Consider the following 17,776-nt stretch of genomic DNA (forward strand, 5'->3'; position numbering starts at 1 on the left):
CCCAGCCATGCCTCCTGTACAGTCTGTGGAACTCTGAGTCAATTAAACCTCTTTTCTTCATAAATTACCCAGTGTCAGGTAGTTCTTTATAGCAATGTGAGAATGAACTAATACAGAGAAGAAAGTGACTTGTCCAAGATTTCACAGTCAGTAAGTAGTAGAGAATACATTTTAACCATGACTTTGGACTCCAAAGCACATGCTTTAAAGCTTTATCCTATGCTTCACCCTTCAAAACTCAACAGCCTGAAGTTCACTTTTATAAGAAATATCTGAAGCTTAATTCGGTAAATAAAATTTAAGCCATGACAGCTTTCTGGACACTTTAAGAACTGTCTTATAAATCTATAAAATTGTTGATGTACAGATGTACATTTCACTAGTTCTCCCCCAAACTCATGGCACTCTACAAAAATATTTCAATGAAAAAAATTTAATTTTTTTCAAGATTTATTATGCTCTTCACTTGTATAATGTACAGATTTCCAAACAGAACACTGCATTTTAGGTAGGGGTGTTCATTTAAAAGTCCTTAACAATTTATTTTTATGTGGAAAATGGATGATCTTCACCTGCACTCTCAGTATATGTGAAAGATTTGTATAACTTTGAAATTGCTTCTGGAGGGTTTCATTTTTGAAATTGAACAATAGTCTTCTGCAGTCACACCCTCTGAAAACCTGCCAATTTCCATTGAACTGATAGCACTTTATCTGTGTGTATTCTCAGATTGCTGAGCTAGAGAGACTGTTGATGCAGAACCAGCATGGCAAGTCTCTGTTCCAACAATTCTTGCCACAGACTGCCTTTTACAGAAAAGCCACTCTCAGAATTATTTTAGCCCTGTTATGGAAAAGATACTCAATGAGAGAACGTCTTTTGTTGTTCGGTTGTGATAGGCGCTTTGCATTTTAAAGCATGATGACATTTTCTCAAATCACATTATGTCAGGCCCAAGCGTATAGGTGCCTTGCTTAGCTTTGCTTTTTTGTTAAGCCCTATCAGCAAGCCTGAGTAAATTCTGATACAGGATTTTGAAGAGAGTTAATAAATTAGCATTCTAGTGAAAGACTGCAAATCATAATTTTCAAATAAAAAGTTTCCTTTGTCAAAAATCATTTTAGACAATTTATTTTTTACTCTATTAAGAAAATAAGACTGTAATTCTATTTGCAATGCAATGTCTTTGTTCTATTTTTGTATTTTAAGTATGTGAGACTTCAAATGAAAAAAATATCTTCAAGCAAATTTTCTAGGCCTGAAAGCTCTGTGGCAGAAGACCATACCTCAGGAGTCTATTCCTGGACATTAGGTCGGGCCTTTCCATGAAGCTGAGTGTTAGCTCCTGTCTTTTGGTCATGGCTGGACTCCATATAAGGTATTCATTCACTATCATCTAGAGTGCACGTGAACTGGAACAAGAAGCAGAAATGTGACCCTTGATTACGATCTGTGCTTTCTCTCATTACTCGTGTTAAGTAGGGCTCTTCTATTCCAAGTATTATTTATGTCCTGCAATTGTTGTAGAAAAATGGCCCTTTCACTCTTAGCAACAACATGGAACTTAACAAGTGGTAATTTAATAGATTGGAGAGTAAAAATATAATTTGAATGGGTGCAGAGTCAGGTCTTTTCAAGTTGAAAAAGCATCCTTTTTCAGGATCAGAAGAAAAAATTGAATAATGAAGTGAATTCAAGTAAATTGATATATGAGTTGAACACACTTCTAACAGAAGACTTTTGTGGGCAAAGGTAGGAAATAGGAAGTTGTGACAAGGAAATTTAACAGAATGGATCCAAAGTTCATTTGGAAAAATAACTTTGAGAGAATAGTGATGAAACCTTTGAAAGGGGGAGAAAATAATAAAGGAGAATTTGCCCCAGTAGATATTTTAAACAATGATAGTTTGAGATAATTAATAATGTTCTATTGCAGAAATACACTGACTATTAAATGGGAAAGGACTACCGCTAGCCCACATGATGCCCAATTCTTTCCAAGGAAGCTCTGCAGGTGCTTGGCTAGGAGCCGAAGATGCCTTTGTAGTTAGAAAAGATATCCCTTTCTTCTTGCTCGCAAGCTCCATTGGCTTGGCTGGCAAAAGAGCTTGGCTGGATTTTATTCTGCACTGGACCTTTTTTAGGTGTCTTACTGCATTTTGCATGCTGTTTGACCACACCTGGAAGTTCTGATTGAACAGACCCTGTTTTATATCTAAGTTAACATATGATAAAAATTACTGCTAAAATCACTGGACAAAGAATGGATCTATTCAATATGTGGTGTTGGACACCTAGGTCATTATTCTGGGGGAAACAAAAGCCCTATCTTTAGATTTCACATCAGAATAAATTGAAAAACGAAAACTACAAAATACTAGAAGAAAATATTGCTAATTAATTTGGGTGAAATGTCATTATATTTTTTAAAAACTCAAGAAATCATAAAACGATTACATTTAAAGAAATTCTACATAGTTTTAAAATAGAACAAAATAATTTAATTATTTTAATTAAGTTAATAAGACAAATACCCCTTTTTTGGTTAGAGGTTAATATATTTACTACATACAGAACCTTTAAAAATCAATAAGAAAAAGGAAAAATATATGAAACAATAGAGAAAAGAGAAAAATGTACAGAATATATAAATAGCCACCTCACAAAAGAAAATATAAACGGTTATTAACTTTATGAAAACTTATTCAGTTTTATTAACAGTGAAAGTAATAAAAATTAAAGCGATTGAGCTGCTAATTTTTCACTAAGATTATTTGAAAATTTAAGTGTTTGGAGAAAAAAAATTAAGGGCCAAGATGGAATAGTTTACATGATATCATTTAGGTAAACGAAAAATGCATATGAAAATAAATATTTTGAAAGAATACTTACAAAAAAGTAGTAGTATTCGCCGGGCGCAGTGTCTCACGCCTGTAAGCCCAGCAGTTTGGGAGGCCGAGGCGGGCGGATGACGAGGTCAGGAGATCAAGACCATTCTGGCTACGGTGAAACCCCGTCTCTACTAAAAATAAAAAATAAAATAAAATAAAAAAATTAGCCGGGAGTGGTGGCGCGGCGCCTGTAGTTCCAGCTACTCAGGAGGCTGAGGCAGGAAAATGGCGTGAACCCGGGAGGCGGAGCTTGCCGTGAGCCGAGATCGCCCCACTGCACTCCAGCCTGGGCGACAGAGGGAGACTCCGTCTCAAAAAAAAAAAAAAAAAAAAAAAGGAGTAGTATGTACGTTATACTTCCACATGAAAAAAATGGAAAGAAAATTGTTAAGTGTCTGTGGGTGCTGGGTAATGCCTTTCCTCTACTCCTGGTTTCCATGCAAAAATATTTTACTGGGTCTTTACTTACTTCCCTTGGAGAGATGTTATGACATTTGGTAGATAAACTTAGGAATAAACTTGGGAAGAATTGCTGGGCATGCCAGGCTCAACTACCTTTCTCTCTCTTTGATTCTTTGGAATAGAACTCAAAAAACAATTTAAATCCTTTTTCAAAGGCACTGTCTCCTTTCAGGTTAGAAGGAGGCCAGGAACTACGTTGACTGAGGCTGCTGTTTCAGTTCTTTGCTTTTGGATCTACCAATTCAAATCCGTTATCTGTCAATCATAGAGTAATATTTTGCTCTCATTTTTTTGGTCAATTTATTCCCCACCCAGGCATAAAGAAGGGATACTATTTATCCGGGTCTCTCAGAGGCCTCAACAAACCTTGGAGCATATAGAGAAAATGTGAGCAATAGGTACTTTTGGTGATGGGAATACAGGTGATATTTATTTCCCTTTTGCAGTTGCCCTCCTATTTTTTTTTCTTTTTTTGCAATGGTCATGTTTCATGTTCTTAATCAAGAAGATCAAAATAAAGCGATTCTTTCAGAATGACAGATAAAATGATAGAGGTTTGAAGGTAAATGTAACACAGTAACTTTGGAACCCAGAGCCCCTAGGAACTCATAGGATATTTGGCCACTGTTACACATGACAAACAGAAACATGACCCCCTTTCAAATCACATGACTGAAGTTTGAATTTCAGTCTTGGTTTTCATTACAGTTTTTAAAAAGTTGTCAAATACTTTAAATGTTGGTTTTGCAGAAATATAGGGCTAAACAACCATCATATTTTTTGTGTCCTTTTGCGATAATCAGAAATAAAATTGGTTTTCTTAAGGTAAGTAACAGGTCGTTTTTTTGTCTTAGCCAAGGTTCCCTTAGTTAGGGTAAGAGAAACCTAATTCTGGTTTGAGCAAGAAAATTAATTTAAAAATTACTGGAGGCCAGGCGTGGTGGCTCACACCTGTAATCCCAGCACTTTGGCAGGCCGAGGCGGGTGGATCACGAGGTCAGGAGATCGAGACCATCCTGGCTAACAGAGTGAAACCTTGTCTCTACTAAAAATACAAAAAAAAAAAAAAAAAAAAAAAAAAATTAGCCGGGCATGGTGGCGGCCGCCTGTAGTCCCAGCTACTCAGGCGGCTGAGGAAGGAGAACGGTGTGAACACGGAGGCGGAGCTTGCAGTGAGCCAAGATCGCGCCTCTGCACTCCAGCCTGGGCGACAAAGCAAGACTCCGCCTCAAAAAAAAAAAAATAAATAAATAAAAATAAAAATTACTGGAAAGCTGCTGAGTTTCTATCAGGGTCTATATGCACCTATGATGAATGTGAAGAACTTTCAAATGGAAATCTGAGGTATTTGCAGTAGGTAAAATTAGGCGTATTTGTCATCGTAGTGCCCTGCTAGGCTTCTGCAACCCTTTTCTTTGGCATCTCCCTTCTTCACTTCCTGGGGCATGCTATAAATTTGTTTTAAAATCTTGTTCCATTTGGTTCTATTGTTTTTAAAAACTTGGTTCTGACACTCTTGAGATTTTTATACCTCTAAGCCATTTCACAAAGAAGATCATATCAAAAGTCAGGTTATAAAAATTACAAAGCAATAGCAAGTTTAAAGACTTTAAACAGTGGGAGAAAATATAAAAATGAGTAATCTTTAGCACTGTATGTAACGATTGGAAAAAGACAGTTATGAGGACTCATCTATCTTCATTTATCCATTCATGATGGATGTGCTTTGTAGCCATATTTTTTTTCCCTCTTTAGGATCTTCCAAGTCTTATGGATAGGAAAGACAGATGTCTAAAGAGGCTATGATATGCCTTTAGGAAACTGAGGATGAGGCTGGAGTAGTAAATAACTCCTACTTAGAAGGAGTATATAGGGTCTCATCCCTGAGAACATGGGAGTTAGTTATGTAAATGTTCAGATGATTTTCAACATTGTATATGGTAAGGAAGAATTTTTTAAAAAGACCTTCTTACAGGTACTAGAGGCAAATGAATGAGAAATAAGTACATGCTATGGGATTTTCCATTATTTCACAGGATGGAAAGTTTGATCTCTGTAGCCTGATTTTGTTCTTTGGCCTTGAACTTGTTCAAGTTGAATTGTGTGTCCTGAACACTGATCTAGTTGTTCACAAACTAGGGTCAGCCAACTGTAGTGGTATGTTGATGTATTCTTGGGAATCGAGAGTTCTTTATTATAATCTTTTAATACTATGGCTAAAAAACCCAAAATATCTATGTGTAAATATATAATGTAAGCATGGATTTGTTCATCTCATCAACCTCCTTATTCCTAAATACTGGACTACCATTTGTTTTATTTTTATAATCACATTGATACCAAGTGATCATCTAAATGACATTATTTAATTTTTAATGATTGTTCATAAATTAATTGCTTGTTATTTACAGAAAAAAACTAGCATTTGTCCTCAGATTAATATTTTTAATATAATTATTTTTATGTGTGCTTGACTATTGTGATAAAGAGAAAAACAGTTAAAAGAGGACCCCAGCCAAGTTATTATGAGGACTGATTTCTGATATTAGCTTCAGTACCTCCAAACCATGAGATTTGGGGAAAGTCACTTAAGAGCTCTAGACTTCAGTTGCCTTGTATTTAAAATAAGGGAGTTCAGCTGGAACTAGTTAATCTGTAAACATAGTTTCCATTTCAAAAATTGTGAAATGATGCCTTTTTAAATGGAAAAAGCATTAAGGAGAAGAAAACTGATTCAGTTACAGGGACTTTGGGGGAAAATTTCTAGCACCACCCTCTCTCCTAATTACAGTAAAACATGGTGGGATATAAGAACCAAATATTTATTGAGTATTTTCTCTGCGCCTATCACAACTCTATTTTAACTCCTGTAAATGTGACTGTGACTCCGTGAGCTAGATTATAGAATTCCTGTTGACAGTTATAATTGGTAGGCACAGAAAGCGTAAAGATGGAGTTTGGAATGGAATCTGGCCTGTCTGACTCTAAGCCCTGGATCCACTGTAATACATTATAACTGCTAGCTTTGCAAAATGCCTTTTTCCTTTTCTCATCTATTTTCACACTCAAACTAAAATTTAGTAAACTAAATTCTGAGCAGCAGAAAAAATTTTAGTAAAGGTCCTCTCATCCTTGAAGAACTTCTTATATGAGGATACTCCTTCTTGCTCCCTTTCCCACGCAGAACTTTACTAAAGGTCAGTAAGAATGGGCTGTTGTGTTTTCTCTCAAATCCTATACAGAAGTCCTTAATTCCGAGGTAAACATCTGAATGGAACAAATGAGTATGATCTGGAGGTTAAGGCAATTTTCAAGTGTGTGTATGTGTGTGTCTGTTTTAAGGCATATCAAAGTCCAGAGATTAAGGCCGAGTTAAAAAACAAATGAGGACAAACCAATGAGGACAAACCAGTCCGCTGAGGTGCGGCCAGAGCAGCAGCAACTGTGTCTGCTTTCTTGATAAAGGCTGTGAAGACGGCACGTTTTACTCTTATTCGTGTATTTCTTTTGACACTTTCCCCCTCTATGAAGCCTCAGAGGTGTTTTAAAATTGTGTTAGGAAACACACAGAGATAAGAAAAGGCAAATGGTCCTGATCTAGTATCTCAGGGAAGAGGCTGGAAAGGAAACGCGGCGCGAGTGGGGTGGGAGAGGGGGCCTGTGGTTTTGCTTCTGTCCGGGCTAAAGACTGAGTAAGGTAGGGCCCCTCCTTCTGCGGATGGGTTTCTCTCTCATTCCACACTCCACCCACCTCCGGTTCCGCGTGCACGCGCGAGATAGTCCAGTGGGCCCAGAGATAACGACCATCAGAGATTAAAGAAGGAAAGTCAGCGAGCTTGATCACAGGCGTCCCGTGTGGAAATGTCCAAGGAGACCGCCAGAAGTGCGCAAGCCGGAGTCGGCTAGAGTTTCCTTCTCACCGAGAGGGGGAGCCCGGCGTTCCCGGCCGGGAGCGACCCGGAGTCCCGAGCCCCGCGTCCCAGCTGCCGCCAGCGCCAGTTTTGGATTCAGCGGATTAGGAAGAGGAGGGAGGGGGGAGAGAGCGCGAAGAGGGAGGGGACCGAAGCTGGAGGGTCCCGAGTCCAGCGCCGTGTTGACGTAGAGAAACTTTCCCTCTCGGCCTCGGAGACGGCGCCCCGGCCGTGCTGGAGTGGAGATCGCCAGGCTCGGAGGAACCGGCAGCTCTCCACGCCCCTGCCCGAAGCCTGACCCGACTGCCTCTCTCAGTGAGGTACGGAGATTTATCTAGGCTCTTCCCTGGCTGCGAACCCAGGCTCCCTCCAGGTAGCGTGGAATCGCTTAGAAGCTGATATCCCGAGGGGCGGTGGGGGTGGACAGCTCCGGCCACCAGTGCCCGGGAAGGAGGGCGCGGGGCTGCGCGTAGCCGCTGGCCAGCAGGTTGTAAAAAATTAGGACAGCTAAATGCTCAGGGAGTCGTCCAGCACGAAAGGAGGCTAAGACCTGTTGACGCCTGCTATGGCAGCGCTTGAGAAATGACTGGGGGAGTCCAGCGAGGTCGGGGACGCAGCGGTCTCCGGGCTCCAGAAACCTCCTTAGCCTTTTGTGGTAACTTTGGTCCGGCGGCGGGGGGCCGGTGAGCAGGAACTGGAGGGAGGCGGTGGGGAAACCGTGGATCCGTCCGGCTGAGGGTGCGTGGATCAGACTGGGCTGAGCAGGCAAGTCATCGTCGGGTCACAGCGAGGCGACCCAGGAGCGAACTTCCAGGGCAGCCTCCCTTTTGTTGGCGCTGGGAGAGAATGTGGGCATGGGGGTGGGGAGGCGCGAAGCTCCGAGGCCGGGCCGCGGATACTTTAAAGCTCAGAGCTGGGAGGGCCCAAAGGAAGGGGCGGCGTCCACATGGTTACCCTTCTGCTGCGCGGGTCAAGTAGCTTCTTCTGGAGGGCGCAAGGCGCGGCGGGGGTGATAAGCCCTTGGGTTCTCGCTCCGACTGCTAAATTCGCTTGGCCGGGTCCACCTTCTTGTGGCCTCACTCGCCACACGGATCAGAATCCGGAGCAGGCAGTTCTCTCTATTCTGAGGCTCCTGCGGCTGCCGCGCTGACTTCCCTGTGTGCGGGAGGGAACTCTGGGCAGGCCGGTTTTCTTGGAATGTGTTTACGATGTTGAATGGGACTTGAACAGGAAGCTGGACGCTGCAGCTGGAACTAGCGTGCCAAGGTAGAGTAAGGAAGACTTAGCTGGTGTTGGGCTTGGCGGGTCCACTTGGTACGCTGGGCAAACTCCAAGTAAGTGAGGGCTGGCAGTCAAGGTACCCCTCCCTAGGTCCTAGTAGTGTTTCCCAACTGAGCTCGCCTTACTCATTTGCAATCAGACATTTTACATGCACTATTTCAATCTGCAAGTTTGACAAAGTGTAATGCAGTCAATTAGGAAGAATTTAATAAATTTATTTTGTGCCTGCTTTTAAAATACGTTACACCAACATTTGAGAATAAAAAGTTACGGAGAATGTTCAAGTCATGACTGATTTCTAGGACTAGCAGGAGACAATACTGATGATTTTGTGTCTGTATTACAAAATGGGTGATTAGGTGCTAAAGTAAGGGAGATTATTAGACAGAGTGAATGTGAGGAAGTAGAAAACTTTCAGAGGAATTGGAAATTCTTCAAATTTGCAAATTGCTCCCTTTCTCTGCCAGTCTTTCCCTTTTCCCCCCATATGAACAAGTAGCCTTGGCTGGAAAACCCACAAATTGGGAGAGTGCAGTCGCTGGTGACTACAGGCTTTGCTGGAAACAGCAGACAGGCTAAGGTACTGCCCCACTGCATAATTAAAGCTCTCCTTGAGCTGTCCAGGAGTGTTTTCCAAGTTTTTACGACTGACAAGGAAAAAAAGAGAGGAACCTGGCCGGCAGCCAAACTAGACTGAGCTCAGTAGCCAGGCATGAAAGAGACTGGGCAAGTTGCAGGGGCTAATTGGAAAGGGGCTGTCGGTTGTACTTGGGGTTTAAACAAGAGGTTTCTTTTGCAATGAGAATTTTTAGGTGGCTAAGATCAGTCTTCTTGGCAAAAAAATAAACTAAGCATAGAGTGCAGTTGGATATGACCGAGGAAATTACAAAAAGGGCTCCAGGAGCAAAGTCTGAACTTTCCTTATCAGTGTTGCAGTGGAATAGCTGGGGGCCCGATGCTGTTTGTGCTGATCATACTTTGCAAATGCCCACACTTTGTTGCTGTTTGTCTCCTTGGACGAGGTTTGCTGCAACTTCAATTCCTTGACTTCGGCCTTACTTTGTTTTCATAGCAGCAAGAATTGAAGACTTAAGGGTTTGAGCAGATGGTTTTCTACCTAAATTGAATAATTCAATTAGGTATTCTCAAGTAGCATGGATTTGGGTCATGGAATTAAAGTAGAAACGTATCCAGCATGACTTCTTTGTGCTTATCAAAAGTGATCCTGATAAACAGATCTTGCTCTTTCATGTAAAGAAGTAAAAGGGGAGATGATCTCAGTATTTCACACATTTGCCCTTCACTGCTTCCTAATTCCAAACCAGCTAGGAACTCAAAGCCTTAACTGCAATTCAGACTCTTCTTTGTGTATTAAAGTTGTGTATGTTTCATCTCTCTTTTTTTTTTTCTTCAGAGAGGTGGGTTGTAGGTTTACTATTGTGGGCTTAGGGGTTAAATGGTTAAAACAAACAAACAAACAAACAAACTAATGTGGTTTATATTTCCTCTGTATTTAAGAGTTTGAGATTGTGAATATTAGCCTGCTTTCTGAGACTCACTTTGTGAATCACCCTCAGCCAAATGTTTTCCCTGACTATGATTTCAGTTTTTCCACTTGCAAAGTAAAGAAACTTTCCTTTACATAATTACAAGATTATTGTGAGAATTAAAGAGATGAAATAATGTTAATAGGCTTTTCGACATAAAGGTCATAGGATTTCTGACTCAGCTGACTCAGTTGAGTTTATGGGGATAAAATAGGAATACTTCTATGTTGAATACCCATGTAATAATGACATATCTGGATCTAATTTATAAAAATTACCACTTTTACATTTTAATCATAGCTTTAATTTAATCATACATTTTAATTTTTGAGGATATAAGGGAGATTTTGTTATGGTTAAGGCTGAGTCATTTTCTCAAACAGAAAAGAACAATTAGCACATTCATTTATTTTTATTTCAGTTTATATTTATACACAAGACCAGTTATTTTTAAAGTCCAGCTTAATTTTACCTTTATGAGAAGTTACCAAGTATATTCACAGAACTTGGCTCTCTTCTCAGAAATAATGCTTGAGAAGCTGAAATATATTTATGACATACAAACAGACTTTCTTTTCTTAATGGCCACAACAATTTCCTTAAGAATTTGGAGGATAGATTTTGGAGCCATTCATTAATAAATCCAGCCAATGTTTGTTGCATGCATATCATGCATCATCAGGCCTGTATTCCAATCAGCACCGAACTTCTCAGCTCTGTGATTTCTGTGCATGTTATTTTACTTCTTAAACATTTTTCCAACATATCATTTATTGCCTATGTTTCTGTCTATAATTTATGAGCCTGTTCATTGTTGATTCATTATGATCATTGTGAAATATTTACTTTTTAGTGTGACATGTCAATTAGTAAAATATACTACATATTTTTATGGTTCATTGTACTGTGCTACAGTCATGGATGTTTAACTTAACTCTTTTTTGGGTGAACAGATCAACTTATTAGAGAAAACAGAATAAGTATAGATAAATTGTTTAAAGGATAAAGTATTTTGCTAAAATACCTAGTCATAGCTTTTATTTTTAGACTTTATATTATAATTAATAGTGAATCTGTAAAAAGCACGTGTATATGGGATATAGTAGTTGGGTTGAAACTTACACTATGGGTATCCTTGAACAAGTGGCTGTTTGAGGATATATTAGGGTAATTTTAATATAAAATGTCAAATTTTACCTTTCATTTTAAATTAGAAATTCTTAAAATTCTTATTTCCATTGATGAATGGTAGGTGATTTTAATTTAAATTTTACTTAGCAGAGTGATGTATTTGTGATTCAATCCGCGATATTGCAATTTGTTTTCTAAAACCTCTAAAGGATAAAAAAAGTTATTTTATTTCAGTATAATAATGAATTCAAAGATAGTTACAGAAGCTAACTGCATAACTGCTATGAGCCCTGGTCCCTAAACGTATTAGAGGCTGGTGGATCTAATATTGTTTGCCTTAATGCATTTAGAGATCAGGAAACTTAAGCTTTTTCCTGTAAGAGCATAAAATATACTCAGATTGGAAGACGAAAAAATGGTATAACTTTGAACGGAGAAATCGCTTCACTTTCAAACACTGGGGATATGAAATTGAAATCAGGCCTTTATTTTTAAAGAGAATGGCTAAAAGTCATTGTTCCAGAGTAAGACTTAGAAAACAATGCTTATACTGTTTTCAGGCCCTTGTTATTTGCGAGTTTTTTGTTTGTTTTATGCCTAAGAAATGTTTTCAGCCACTCTAATGATGCTTACCATGCATGATTGTCATCAGAGGACAGTTAATTGACTCAAATATTGTGTGGGATAATAAGTGTCAATTTTCTTTTTACATTGAAATGGTATAGTTATGGCGAATTTGAAATTAGTTTTGTCTTTCAGTATAGTATACTTAAGAATAGTTTTGAAAAGGCTGCCCTAATTTGCACACATAATATGAATAAGTAAGTTAACTTATATAGAAATTGAGATTTTCAGTATATTTTGTGCTAAATTGCAAAGATTAATATGGCTTTTTAAAGGAAGTTTTGAATAGCCTTCTATGTATTTTCTAGGATGCAACTAAGAGAGTGCATCTAGATATCAATACCTGCCTTTATTTCATGTTTGTTTTTTGCTATTAACATTATATAAATGTACCTATACATCAGCTGTATCACATACCTCCTGATGAAGAAGTTTAGAATAGACCTTAGAAACTTCCGTATTTTGGGGGACTACTTTCTCTCTGTCTCTCTCTTTGTCTCTGTCGTTCTCTCTCTCTGTGTCTGTCTCTCTGTCTGTCTCCATTTCTTTCTCCCTTTCTGTGTGTGCATACTTATGATACATATATATTCTTTGATGTTTCTCTATTTGTGCTATAGTTTTTCTGTAGGGAAAAATAGCTTCAGTTAATTGATATTTTTGAGCCCAATTTTAACAACTAATTAAAAATGTTTCCCAGATAAGTATTGCTAGAAATCCTAGAAATCCTTTTTTTTTTTCTTTTTTCCAAATTCTAAAAGTGTTTTTAGACTTCTATTTATACCTCTGAAAGAAGAGAAAAATAGTTGGCAAGATCTTCTACCTACATTCTTTGTTGTAGGCTCTAATGATGGCATACTCATGGAAGCCCTTTCTACTCTTCTTAAGTAGAACACAAGCACATGTACAGTTAACTACTGTAAGAAGGTAAATTCACTACTTAGAAGTTAGATACTACTGATAAGTTTATCAGGTATTGTGAAGTGAGAATTTTATACAAATGTAGTGTTTTCCTGGTATGGTACAGCTTTTTCTTAATATTAGGTGTTACAGTTGATCCATTTCTTGAAACTTCATCCACCAGTCCTCCAGGAACAGCAAGGATCTTAAACTTTGCCAGAGCTACAAAGGCAAAGTTTAAGATCCTTGAAGTTCCTGGGGGAACCATGGATGGCTATCTTTATTTCTGTAAGAGAGGAGACTGAAGACTGTGGGCTCAGTCTTCAGTCTACCCTCTTATAGAAATAAAGACAATCATTTAAGAGCATACATAATCTACTGACTGAATCATTAATGATTTGCCTGTTTATAGCTGTATAATATTTCATGAGGTGATAACTATTGTTCTCATTTGGTTTGTATTTAAATTAGATAATATCAATTTTAAATATAATTTTAGCCAAAAAAAATCAAACAGAACATTTGTAGTATGGTAGCAAACGTGCAAATTTGGGATAAAAAATTGAAATAAGAGAATAAATGTGGTTTTAGCTTCTCAATTTTTTTCATAGCCATTTATAACCATCAAGAGATACCATGTTTTAAGTAAAATTTTAATAGCAAATAGGTTCATTTACCCAGATTTCAACCTAGGTGAATTAAAACATAGGGTTATAAGTACTAATGAGAGTTTTAAGAAACAGTATTTTGTAAAGTATCTTTGAAGGTCAAAGTATGTGTTATGCTCTGTAATTTATTTTATTTTTGTCTGCTTTGAGGAACTGTGTAGTAATAAAGGACTTTGGTTGATGATCAAACTCTCCTTTTACTTCCTTGATGATGTGTGTTATTATAGTCATAAAGATGTCCAATAACATAAACACTGAACTTTACTAGTAGTGCAAATAAATATAGAGAAAGTTTGGCTGATTAGAAAGAACAATTGCATAACTGAATTAATTTCAAAGCAATTTATCTCTATGCTGAATATGTTAATTAAATATAATTAGAGGGTGTTTATGGATTGTAGTCTCTCAGAATATAGTTTGAGAGAATTTTTAAGGAGTCACATTTGAGTAAACAAATTTTATTTGAAATTACGTAAATGCAATATGAAATGGCAAAAGTCTATTGGTATTTTAGATTTATAAAATAGCATTGTTTTAGAGTAACAATGGCTATTGCTTTAAATTTTTATGAATTATTTTTTCTGTTTTAATGCATCACCATGACTGGATATGTAGGAGAAAAACCTTTAAGCTTCTTAGCAGTAAATCAGTAAGAGGTCTCATATTGCTAACGTCTTTAGTCATTTTAAAGGAAGAACTACTAAATTTGTAAAATCTGAGTTATCATAGGTTTAGTTGATTACATTAAGCAGACTAGGAAATTCATGATCAATTTGGAAAAATAAAATTTTCTAGAGTAGTACAGATGAGGTCTTAGAGAACAACATTTTAGACTTGATGTTGTTGGAAGTAAATGCTCGGTGCTGCCAAGTGAATATAGCACTCAGGCAAAAGTTTGCTCAGCAAGGCAATTTACTTCTATAAAAGGGTGCCTCTCACGGATGGAGCAATGGCAAGAGCACACCAGACAAGGGAGGAGAAGGGGATCTTACTATTAATGCAGCTAGTCCCTACTGCTTGTTTTTCCCCTATTGGGTAGGGTTGGACCGCAGTCTAAGATAATTCCAACTGGCTATTTTAAAGACAGCAGGGGTACGAGCTGGAGTGGCGGGGTGAGAAGTTTTGGTGGGAAGGATGGTTACAGAGCAGGTGACCAAGGATGACTAAGGACAGAGCAGGTGACTAAGGAGGGAGCAGGTGACTAAGGATGACTAAGGACAGAGCAGGTGATAGAGGCTAGGAGGGGGTTGTTTACTAAAGCTAGGGACAAGGAGATGTAAAGAACGAGGAAGTTAAACTTTAAAATGGAAAACAAAGAACAGGGAAGCTCAATATACTAACATATTGGTTCTTTGAAGAGGAATTTACTGTATCCTACAATGTAATGAATCTTTCTTTGGGACTTTCTTATTCAATGAGATTTTGTCTTTATTCAGCGATTTTCTATTCACTTAATATACATTTGAAGTCTTTCCCCCCTTCTCATTCTGGGAAATATAACTGTGTTTAAACTGTGAATCTGCAAATAAAGAGATTCTGATATGATACAGTTGAATTTAATAAATACTTATCAAATAACACTTGTTCTTTTTGTAGTTGTGTCATTAGTAGGTGACAGAGACCTCCTCTTATTAACTTAAATAGAAGTTGGTATTTCTATATAATTCTGAGGTACAGTGCAGAGGATGTTGAGGAAGGAGGAGTGGGGAAAGGGGGTATTCACCAGTGTGAAGGGAAGCAGTGTATGGAAAGGATGTGTGCAGGTGATTCTTAGACCAAGTCACAGAGGATGAGGATGAGTTAGGCAGGCATTGAAAAGGGACAGTTTCAGTCAGAGCAGGTGGGAAAGGCAAGAAGGCATGAAGCCATGAATGTGGTTTAGGAGAACAACTTGTGGATTTTACAGTTATAGAGATGTTCCTCCTTTATGTTTCCATGTTCGTGAAATAACCATTAGTAATTACATAAAGGAGTTTTAGCTGGATTAATAGTTTTAGCTGAATAATTTTAGCTGGATTATCTTGCAAAACAACCATCTTGTTTTTCTTTCTTTTTTTCCATTTCTCCAGACCTGATCAGCATGTAATTGGAATCACAAGGAGTAGGTTGTGCTCTCGATTTCATATTTATATTTAATTTCAGAACATGCAAATTAAAAAAAGTTTATCTTTTTCACAGCATTAACTATATTGGGAGGAGTTATGATTTGGCTCTGCATCTTGTCTTATATTTGTTTATTTTTCATATATAAAGAACAGATGTGTTAAATAGTTATCTCCTACTTGGTAGTAAGTAACTGTGCCAGTATTAACAATTTTTATGAATAATATTGAAAAAATAATTTTTTTCTGAACATATGGAAACGATAATTTTTCTATGCATCATTGACTTATTTAAGATTATATATTTGGTTATATGGTGTGGATTACTTACTGATCATTGTTGATAAAAAATTTAAATGTGTGCTAAGAAGTTTGGAAAACGAATTTAGAATATATACAAGTACAACAAATTACTATCTTATGAAGGGGACCTATAATTAAAACATATATAACATAATTTAGTTCGCTATATTCCCTTCTTTTTGCTTGGCTTGACCATTCTGTGAGATACATCTATTTTAAAATTAGTTTATTATTGATGTTTGATTTATTTGAAACTAATGATTCAACTTTATTTTTGAAGTATGTGACAAGAGCAGTCTCTTTAAACTTGTTAATTTGAAATAGTTAATATATAGAGCTTCACATTTATAAATCAGTTTAGTAGGTCTGGACCACCTTGAAGTTCCAGGGATGGGTCTAAGGTAATAGTTTTGTACTTGAAAATTGACAATACTGTCAAGATCACAATAAGAAATAACTGTCTTTCAGTCTCTTTCTGGCTTTTGGCTTCACTTTGTGTTTTCTGTAATGGTAAGCATCAAGCACCACTGACACTTATTTGCTTCATTCTCCTGTTGAATGTCCAGGTTCCTGTTTATTTATTTATTTATTTTAGAGACAGGGTCTCACTCTGTCACCCAACCCGGAGTGCACTGGTGCAATCATAGCTCACTGCAGCCTCAAACTCCTGGACTCAAGTAATCCTCCCACTTCAGCCTCCCAAGTAGCTGAAACTATAGGTGCATGCCACCATGCATGGCTAATTTTTAAATTTTTACAATTCCTTCTAGAGACAGGTTCTCACTGTGTTGCCCAGGCTTGTCTAGAACTCCTGGGCTTAAACAATTCTCTGGCTTTGACCTGCCAGTGTGCTAGTATTACAGGTGTGAGCACTGTACTTGGCTCCAAGTTCCCTTTTAATGACACTTAATGACGTTGGGTTAAACCAGGTGTGATTTTGTACCTGAAGTTAACTCTTCTTTCCATTTCTTGCATTTCCATTTGTAAGAAGCATGTTTTCACTTTTGAGAGCTATATCACCTTCCTTGTACTGTGGCATAAATTATTGATAGTCCACTAAAATCTATTCCTTATTCTTCTTTCCCCTGGTATTATTCAAATGTCCACTCTTTCCCACATAACTCAGGGGAAGTCAATCCTACTCCTAATTCAAGGGAATTTTAGATTAGGTTCAGCTAAAAATCTTGGTGTTTCTATGCCCCTTGGCAGTGATTGTTCCTTGTCCCAGTTTTAGTCATATGTCACATGTCAGGTGAAATGGGAGGACTAAGGGGAATGGGTAGAAAATATTTAGTTCCACTTAGCAAGGGAACATTGGATGAGAAAGCACATGTTGGCTTTTGATATTTGTCCTATCTGGAATACATGCTTCTTCAAATTGCTACAGGGATCATCTTTTGTCACGAGGAGATTCAGCTTGAGGGCAAAACAAAAAATGGCAGAAAAAATATTAAAAACTTGGGTACTTGATGGAATCATTGGGTTCTTGACTCCCTACTATATTTCTGGATTTACTGCTGTGTGAGGTAATGAATTTCTTTCTTTTTCAAACCAACTTGAATAAAATATTTGGCTACTTAAAATAGTATCCTAATTATAGCCATTATTAAATGATATCTTAATTTTGTAAATAAAAGTTTTAGAAGTAGTAATTTAGATTATTGAAGAAACTTTACAGACTACTTGGGTTTTGTAAATTTTAGATATGGTTAGTGCTATTAGTCTATAAAAACTTATTATTCAAATCACCATGCATTGTTTTTAATACAGTAGATATGTCAATCATCTTATTAACTAAATTTATTTTAAAATGAATAAATTATGCAGGAGGTAGAGGCTAGCAAAACTGGGAATAATCTAACAAGCTCAGATAATAGAGAACTAAATTTAAAAATTTTTGAAATATAAATTCGTAATCTAATCAGTTCACTAAATCATACCACTATTTATTGGCTGTGT

At 37.5% G+C, this 17,776-nt stretch overlaps 1 protein-coding gene and 1 long non-coding RNA gene across 47 annotated transcripts in view; one reads left to right on the forward strand and one right to left on the reverse strand.

Annotated features, from left to right (window-relative positions):
• Positions 1-1,194: 1,194 nt before the first annotated feature.
• On the reverse strand, positions 1,195-8,389 carry LOC134728740 (uncharacterized). Its single transcript, XR_010109524.1, has 3 exons — positions 7,105-8,389; positions 2,893-3,022; positions 1,195-1,412 (listed from the first exon to the last, which is right to left on the reverse strand). It is a non-coding gene; the product is annotated as an uncharacterized LOC134728740 (long non-coding RNA).
• Positions 5,959-17,776, forward strand: part of GULP1 (GULP PTB domain containing engulfment adaptor 1) — a 308,404-nt gene continuing 296,586 nt past the window's right edge. For 11 of the 46 annotated variants that reach the window (XM_055108862.2, XM_055108860.2, XM_055108861.2 and 8 more), the window contains exon 1: positions 6,160-7,584. The gene's annotated coding sequence lies outside the window, so the exon portion shown is untranslated. Of the gene's footprint in view, positions 7,638-7,683; positions 8,599-17,776 lie in introns of those variants that run through there. The other 35 variants (XM_063595467.1, XM_057301448.2, XM_055108865.2 and 32 more) reach the window with 17 other exon arrangements.

Source organism: Pan paniscus, chromosome 13 (assembly GCF_029289425.2).
Source record: "Pan paniscus chromosome 13, NHGRI_mPanPan1-v2.0_pri, whole genome shotgun sequence".
Taxonomy (NCBI): Eukaryota; Metazoa; Chordata; class Mammalia; order Primates; family Hominidae; genus Pan; species Pan paniscus.